Below are 7,409 nucleotides of genomic sequence, written 5' to 3'. Positions count from 1 at the left end.
TAAAAATGTGAAATAAATGAAGCAAGAATGGCATTTTTGTAATATTTGAATCCACTAATCAAAACACAGTCGTTTTGGGCATAAAATGAAATGTTTTGATTGGCTGGTGAAATGAAATGTTTTACACGTGAGAAAAGATGAAAAATCTGGGCAAGTTAGGAAATTAGGGTTTTAATGAACAGTGGACCATCTCCATCCCTCCCAAATCGTGATTTTCAATAGATGTCCGGAAATTGCAATTGGCTATACTATTGTGTTCATCACACAACGTACAACATGAGTCCAACATTGGTTTTCATTAAATCAAGCTAGGCAAAGAGAAATAAGTAAGACAAGTTTGGATCATTAATGTTCATTTCAAAATATCTCAACCATTACTTGACCATTCTTAAAACTACAACCATCCATGAAATCAGCATGAAAAGATCTACATTAAGCATGCATCAATTTGACAAAATAGGGAGGTTGAAAATTTACCAATTTTGAAGCAGAATGAGAAACAGTGGTTGTTTGGTCCTTCTAGCCTGGAGCAGATGCTTTAGAACTTCCCCAATGATGAATGATGAAGGTTGTTTTGCTTGAGATGGCTTGTTTTGGCATCAATCTTGGACTGTCATGGCTGAGGCAAGGTTGAAGACAGTGGAGGAAAGGCTCCTACAGGTGGGGCAATGTGGTTCCAAAGAGTTCATGATGTTGCCTTGATGATGAATCAACGAAAGCCAGGCTTGGTTACTTGGAGTTTGGTTGACTGTTTTTGAAAAGTGCAAAATGTGTTTTTTGAGTGAATGAGAAACAAGGCTTTTTGGTTAATTATGTTGGCTGCTATTGATTTAGGATGATGCTTGAATGGTGGAAAATCACAATGCCAGGTTTTTTATTGGAAGTTTGGACTGTTTTAGGAAATGGCCAAAGGATGCAGTTTTTAGAATGAAGGATTTCTGTTGGTTTGTTGGTTGCAATGGATGCTGCTAGTAGGGTTTCAGAGTGATGAATGGATGGTTCAAACATAAATGCAAGGCTTGAGTTCTTTTGTGTTTAGACAGACTTTTTTTGAAAATGCAAGGCAAGGTGAGGTTTTAAAACACAAGGCTAGGTTCAGTTTGAATGTGGTTTTTTTTGGTGAGTGAGTTAACCAATTTTCTGCTGTCAAAATGTGTTTTCCATTAGTGTTTTGGTTTTATGAGTGGATGGTCAAAGCAATGCAAGGCTTGTGACTGCAATTTTTATGTTCAAAATGACAGAAAAAGGAGGTATCCAAAATCTGCTGTTGGCAGTTTTCTTGTGGTTTTGGAGCTTGACAGGTTTTGATAAAAATGCTAAAGTGAGGTTGGTTGTGTTATGTTATGTTTTTGACAGAAAATGGGGCTTGATCCCTGTCACAAGCAAGTCATGGTTAGGTTGCTTTTGGACTGAGAGTTGGAAATGCAAGTGAGAGGGGTTTCCTTTTGGTCTGCTGCTGCTCTTTGTTTATTTTTTTGACAGACAATGTTAAGTGAAGTTTTGCTGTTCTGTTTTTGTGCTGTTTGGTAAGGCAGTCTCTTTTAGAAGAATGGCCAAAGCGGTTTTTCCTAGTCATGAAAATCAATCCAGTTCTGCCTGCAATGTGTTTTGGTCTTTTTTAGTTTGACAGGTTTTTGCAAGGGTTTTCAAAGCCAAGTGGATGAGTGAAGCCTACAGTGTGTTGTTTTTGTGGCAACTGGTTTTTTTTTTGGTAAGGTTTGGCAAATGATGAAAGGTTTGATGAACTTGGCTGCTGTTAGAAGTTGCCTTTTGGACAGAATTTTCCAATGCCAAGAGTGAGAATGGATGTTGATTATGAGATTGGTTTGGAGTTTGTTGGTTATGCTGCTGTCATTGGTATAGCAGGGTTACAAGACTTGGTTTTTATTCTTCTGTCATGACAGCCAAATTGACAAGGCAAGAAGGTGAGTTTGAGGTTTGTTGGTTAAGTTATGTTATGTTTTGACAGGAAATCAAATGCCAATAGCAAGTAAGGATCCTGTTGGAAAATGAGTGAAGGTTGTTTTTGCAATTGTTTGGTCTGCTACTGGCCTTGGACAGGAAAATGCAAGGTGGGGTAAGTCTTGTTATGTTGGATTGTTGGCTAGCTGTAGCAGGTTTTTTTGGTTTTGAGCCATTGCCAAAGTTTTCTCCTTTTCTGCTGCAGTGTTGTGACAGCTTTCTTAGAAGAGAAAAATGCCAAGGGTTTTGTGGTATGCTGCTTGTGTTTGGATAGAGTGAATGAGATGCCAAGGCCAAGGGTCAAATGCAGGGTTTTAGTGCTGTTGTAGGCAATTGACTTTACTGCAGTTGGATGGTGGCTGGCAAGGCAAGGCTTAGGTTTTGAGTGAAAGAATGGTCTATGGTCTTGTGGTTTGTGGCTGCAATCTTAGGGTTAGTTTTGGACAGGAAAATGGTGAGGAAAATCTGCTGTCTTGAAGTTGCTAATGTGGTTTGGACAGAAAAACCTGGACTCCCAACAGCAAGGGTGAGCTAGGTTCTTGTTATGCAGTTTTTCCTTTTTTATGACAGCCAAAATGAACTTCAGCCTCTTGCCCTGTTGTCTTTTTTCTTCTGATGCTTGCAATATGACAGGAAAAAATGGGGGAAAAAGTTCTGCTATAGGACAGTACAAGTAAGGTTGCAAGATGTGGTAGCATGGTGACAATGTCCTTTCCTTCCAAAATTTAAGCAACTTAAGGCATGGCTTCTTGTACTACTGGTTTTTAGGCTGCAAGTGAGGCTCACCATGACAGAAAAATTGCTGCACAATTGCTGTCCTTTTGAGGTACAAGGCAAGGCATGGTGGATGCAAGGACAAGTATGGTGCAATTGTAACTTTCTTACAATTCAAGCAACCAAGTATGATTCACATGTGCTGCATATTTTGACTTTGCAAACACATTCTAAATGACATTTATGAGCTGTTCCAATTGGCCAAATGTTGAAAAAATGTTTAAATCAAAAAGTCAACTCTTGGTCAAACTTACATTTAAATGAAAAAGGTCAAAATATGCCATTTTGATTGGTGAAGTTTTGGCACATGAAATTTATATTTTTGGAAAGAGGGGATCAAATGTGACTTGTAGGAAAAAACCCCACCAAAATTGGTCAAACGGTTTGAGAGATATGGCCTTCTGAAGTTCAAGATTTTCTGAAATCGATTCGATCATAACTTGCCAACCACACATGGGAATTGAGAGTTCTAGGACTTTTTGGAAATGGGAGAACAAGATCTTCAACTTTCATGTTGGGCAAAAATTCATTTGAGGCTTGTATCAAAATGTAGGTTTGAGGATCAAGACTTTCCATTTATGGCAGGTTTCAGTTACAGGCCCAGTTTCCGTTTTGGGAAATTTTTGATCTGGCTTCAAATTCTTCCATGATGGTGTTTGGCATGATATATGATGACTATTTGGCCATGAATGAACTCTCACAAACCAATTCCAATCATCCAATCACTGATTAAATGGACAGTTGACCAACAGTTGACTTTTAGGGTTTCTGACTGATTATGCATTGACTGATGACTTCCAAACCCTAATTCCTTGAGAACTTGACTTCAAATGATGTCCCAAGTTGTATGAACTCTTGATTTTTGACCATGGTGCCCAAATTCCACAAGAATGACCACCAACCATTGCTTTGACTGACAGTTGACTTTTTTAGGGTTTTTGACTGTCTGTGCATGAACTGATGATCTCCAAGCCTTCAATCCTTGACCAAAATACTTCAAATAGACCTCCAAGCCATGTGAACTTGTTGGACAAACCCCAAGGCCTTGGTTCAATGAGAAATTCCTTTGCTTGCTTGGTTGACTGATCAGGAGATTAGTTTGACCTAATTCCTTGATTGGTTGCACCTGAGGCAACTGAGGATTATGCAAATGCTATGCAATTGACCATGATATGCTATGACCTAATATGAAAATGTATGTACAATGATAGGTGCAAATTTGAGGTGCTACACCACAAACTACACCTGGAGGACAATTCCGTGGACAACCTCAACCAAACCCTCGAGGGCAAGCTAACGATATCTTGTTACGAAGTGGGACCGCTTACGAAGGGCCTCATAACCCAACAATAAGCGAATCCAAAACTTCTAAAGAAAATATACCTACCAACCAAGAAGAGGAACCGGTAGAACCCGAAAAACAAACCGACAAAGAAGGAGAAGCCAAGGATAAAACTTACAAACCACCACCCCGTACAAACCACTAATCCCATATCCGCAAAGACTTAAATAAACCAAAGTCAATAACCAATACCAAAAATTTATAAAAGTAATAGAAAAGTTTCATGTAGAGATTCCTTTCACCGAAGCTATCACCCAAATTCCGTCTTACGCCAAATTTCTCAAAGACATATTAACCAACAAGCGTAGGCTCGACGATCCAAAACCCTTGGAATTCAATTTTATTTCCGAGGATAAACTCACTAAGAAGGAGAAATACCCTGGTAGTTTTTCTATACCTTGCATTTTAGGAGTCATGTGATCGACAAAGCTTTCTTAGACTTAGGCGCTAGTGCGAGTTTAATGCCCTTAGCTGTATGTAAAAGGTTAAACTTAGGAGAATTGCAACCAACTAAGATGTCCCTTCAATTAGCCGATAGGTTTGTTAAGTATCATGTAGGCATTTTAGAAGACATCCCAGTTAGGATCGGTCAACTTTATATCCCAACAGACTTTATGGTCATGGATATCAAAGAAGACGAAGATATCCCTATCCTTTTAGGTAGACCATTCTTATCAACAGTCAGAGCTATAATAGATGTCAAAAGAGGAAAATTAACCTTCGAAGTAAGGGACGAAAATATCGAGTTCATTCTTTCAAAATTTCTGATGGCACCAATTCTAGGAGACGCATGTTATGCGATCGATATCATAGATGAGTGCATAAGAGAATTTGATCGAGAAGAACCCGTGATCGAACCATTTTCAAACCCGAATGAAAAGGATGACGAGCTAGAGGAAACAAAACCTCACACTAACGAATGTCTGGATCTTACTCCAGACCTTTCACCAAATTCCCAGAAACCAGCTCAAGAACTTAAGGTACTACCCAAGAACCTAAGATATGAGTTTTTGGATGAAGAAATGAACCGCCCGGTAATAGTTAGTGCCACCTTAAACCAAGACGAGACAAATCGACTCTTGAATGTTTTAAGAAGATACCCCTCTGCCTTAGGGTACAACATCTCTGATTTAAAAGGTATAAGCCCATCCGTGTGTATGCATGGGATCTCGCTAGAGGAGGATTCAAAACCTTCCAGAGAACATTAGAGAAGAATCAACCCTGTAATGAGCGAGGTGGTGAAGAAGGAAGTCCTTAAACTGCTGGAAGCTGGTATAATCTATCAGATTTTCGATAGTAAATGGGTAAGTCTTGTACATGTGGTACCCAAGAAGGGAGGCATCACAGTCGTGCAGAACAAGAAGGGCGAGCATGTAGCTAAACGCATAGAAGGCGGATGACGTATGTGCATAGATTATAGGAATCTCAATAAGGCAACTAGGAAAGACCATTTCCCCCTTCCATTCATAGATCAAATGCTTGATCATCTTGCCATACACTCTTACTTTTGTTATCTTGATGGATATTCTCGATTTTTCCAAATACCCATACACCCCGAGGATCAAGAGAAAATAACCTTTACATGTCCTTACGGAACGTTTGCTTACAGACGAATGTCGTTTGGACTCTGTAATGCGCCAACTACTTTCCAACGTTGTATGATGTCGATCTTCGCAGATTATCTCGACGGAACTATGGAAGTATTCATGGATGATTTCTTGGTATGTGGGTTAGACTTTGAAGATTGCCTCGTTAACCTTGAGAAAATCCTAGAGAGATGCGTAGAAGTTAACCTTGTGTTAAATTGGGAGAAGTGCCACTTTATGGTTAAAGAAGGCATAGTGTTAGGACATATAATATCTGAAAGAGGCATTAAGGTTGACAAAGCAAAGATAGAAGTTATAGAAAACCTTAACCCTCCTAAGACAGTTAGAGAAGTTCGTAGTTTCCTTGGACACGTCGGTTTCTACCGACACTTCATAAAAGACTTCTCTAAAACAACAAAACCCCTGACTGGCCTTCTGATGAAAGACATTGAATTCATTTTCGATGAAAAATGTATCGAAGCCTTTAACCGTTTAAAACAAGCATTAATTTCAACACCCATTCTACAAACTCCAGATTGGACTAAACCCTTCAAAATAGTGTGTGATGCTAGCGATTTCTCTATAGGATCTGTTTTAGGGCAAAGAAAAGATAAGAAACTACATGTAATATATTACGCTAGTAGAACCCTAGATGCCGCTCAATTAAATTATACAACAACATAGAAGGAACTTTTAGCTGTAGTTTTCGCAATCGATAAATTTAGGTCTTATCTTGTAGGATCTAAGATTATAGTCTATACAGACCATGCAGTTATCCGTTACCTTCTAAGCAAAAAGGATGCAAAACCTAGATTACTCAGGTGGATCCTTTTTCTACAAGAATTCGACTTAGATATTAGAGACAAAAAAGGAATATAAAACGTAGTTGCTGACCATCTTTCCATATTAGAGCATTTGAAGCCAGACCATTTACCTATAAATGATGACTTCACCTATGACAGATTGATAGCTAAGTTAGATATCGTTCCCCTTGAACCTGATAGAGATAGCCTTGGGACAATTTCAGAAATTAGCAGAGTACCATGGTACGTTGATTTTGTGAACTATCTAGCCGCTGATATCATACCACCGGACCTCAACTATCAACAGAAGAAGAAGTTCTTTAAAGATATAAGACATTTCTATTAGGACGAACCACTCATTTTCAAAAGAGGAACTGATAACATATTTCGACATTGCGTTTAGGAAGAAGAAGTCAGAAATATCATAAAGCATTGTCACTCTTCACCCTATGGTGGACATTCAAGCACATCCAAGACATACGCTAAGATCCTTCAAGCTGGTCTTTAATAATCTCACGCTAAAAAAATAAATCTTCCAAGAATGTAAAACCACATGCCAGGATTTCGTACAAGAATGTCAAGACATCTTGTCCAACATCTTGCTATTTCACTTATTTTAACAAAATATTGCCAATCACAAAACACACAACCTAACAAAAACAAACATCAGTTCAATAAAAATTTACTACTCTGGAGGGGTGTACATGCCATAAGGGAGTGTGGCCTAAAAACATAGGCGTTGGGGCCTTACAGATTGAGGTCCAATGTAAAGTGTTATTGTGTGCTTTGTTAGAACAAGGAGATGTGCAGAGCAAAATAGTGGTGTATGCAAGCAAAACATGGGATTAATGACATAAGGTCCAAACTGAAAATGGCAAGGGGAAGAAGAAAAAAAATGCAACAAAATAATATTTCTTCTTCACTTCCATGTTTGTCCCCTTC

This window comes from Lathyrus oleraceus, chromosome 5, assembly GCF_024323335.1.
Source record: "Lathyrus oleraceus cultivar Zhongwan6 chromosome 5, CAAS_Psat_ZW6_1.0, whole genome shotgun sequence".
Taxonomy (NCBI): domain Eukaryota; kingdom Viridiplantae; phylum Streptophyta; class Magnoliopsida; order Fabales; family Fabaceae; genus Lathyrus; species Lathyrus oleraceus.
Note: the sequence above shows the minus strand (reverse complement) of the source record.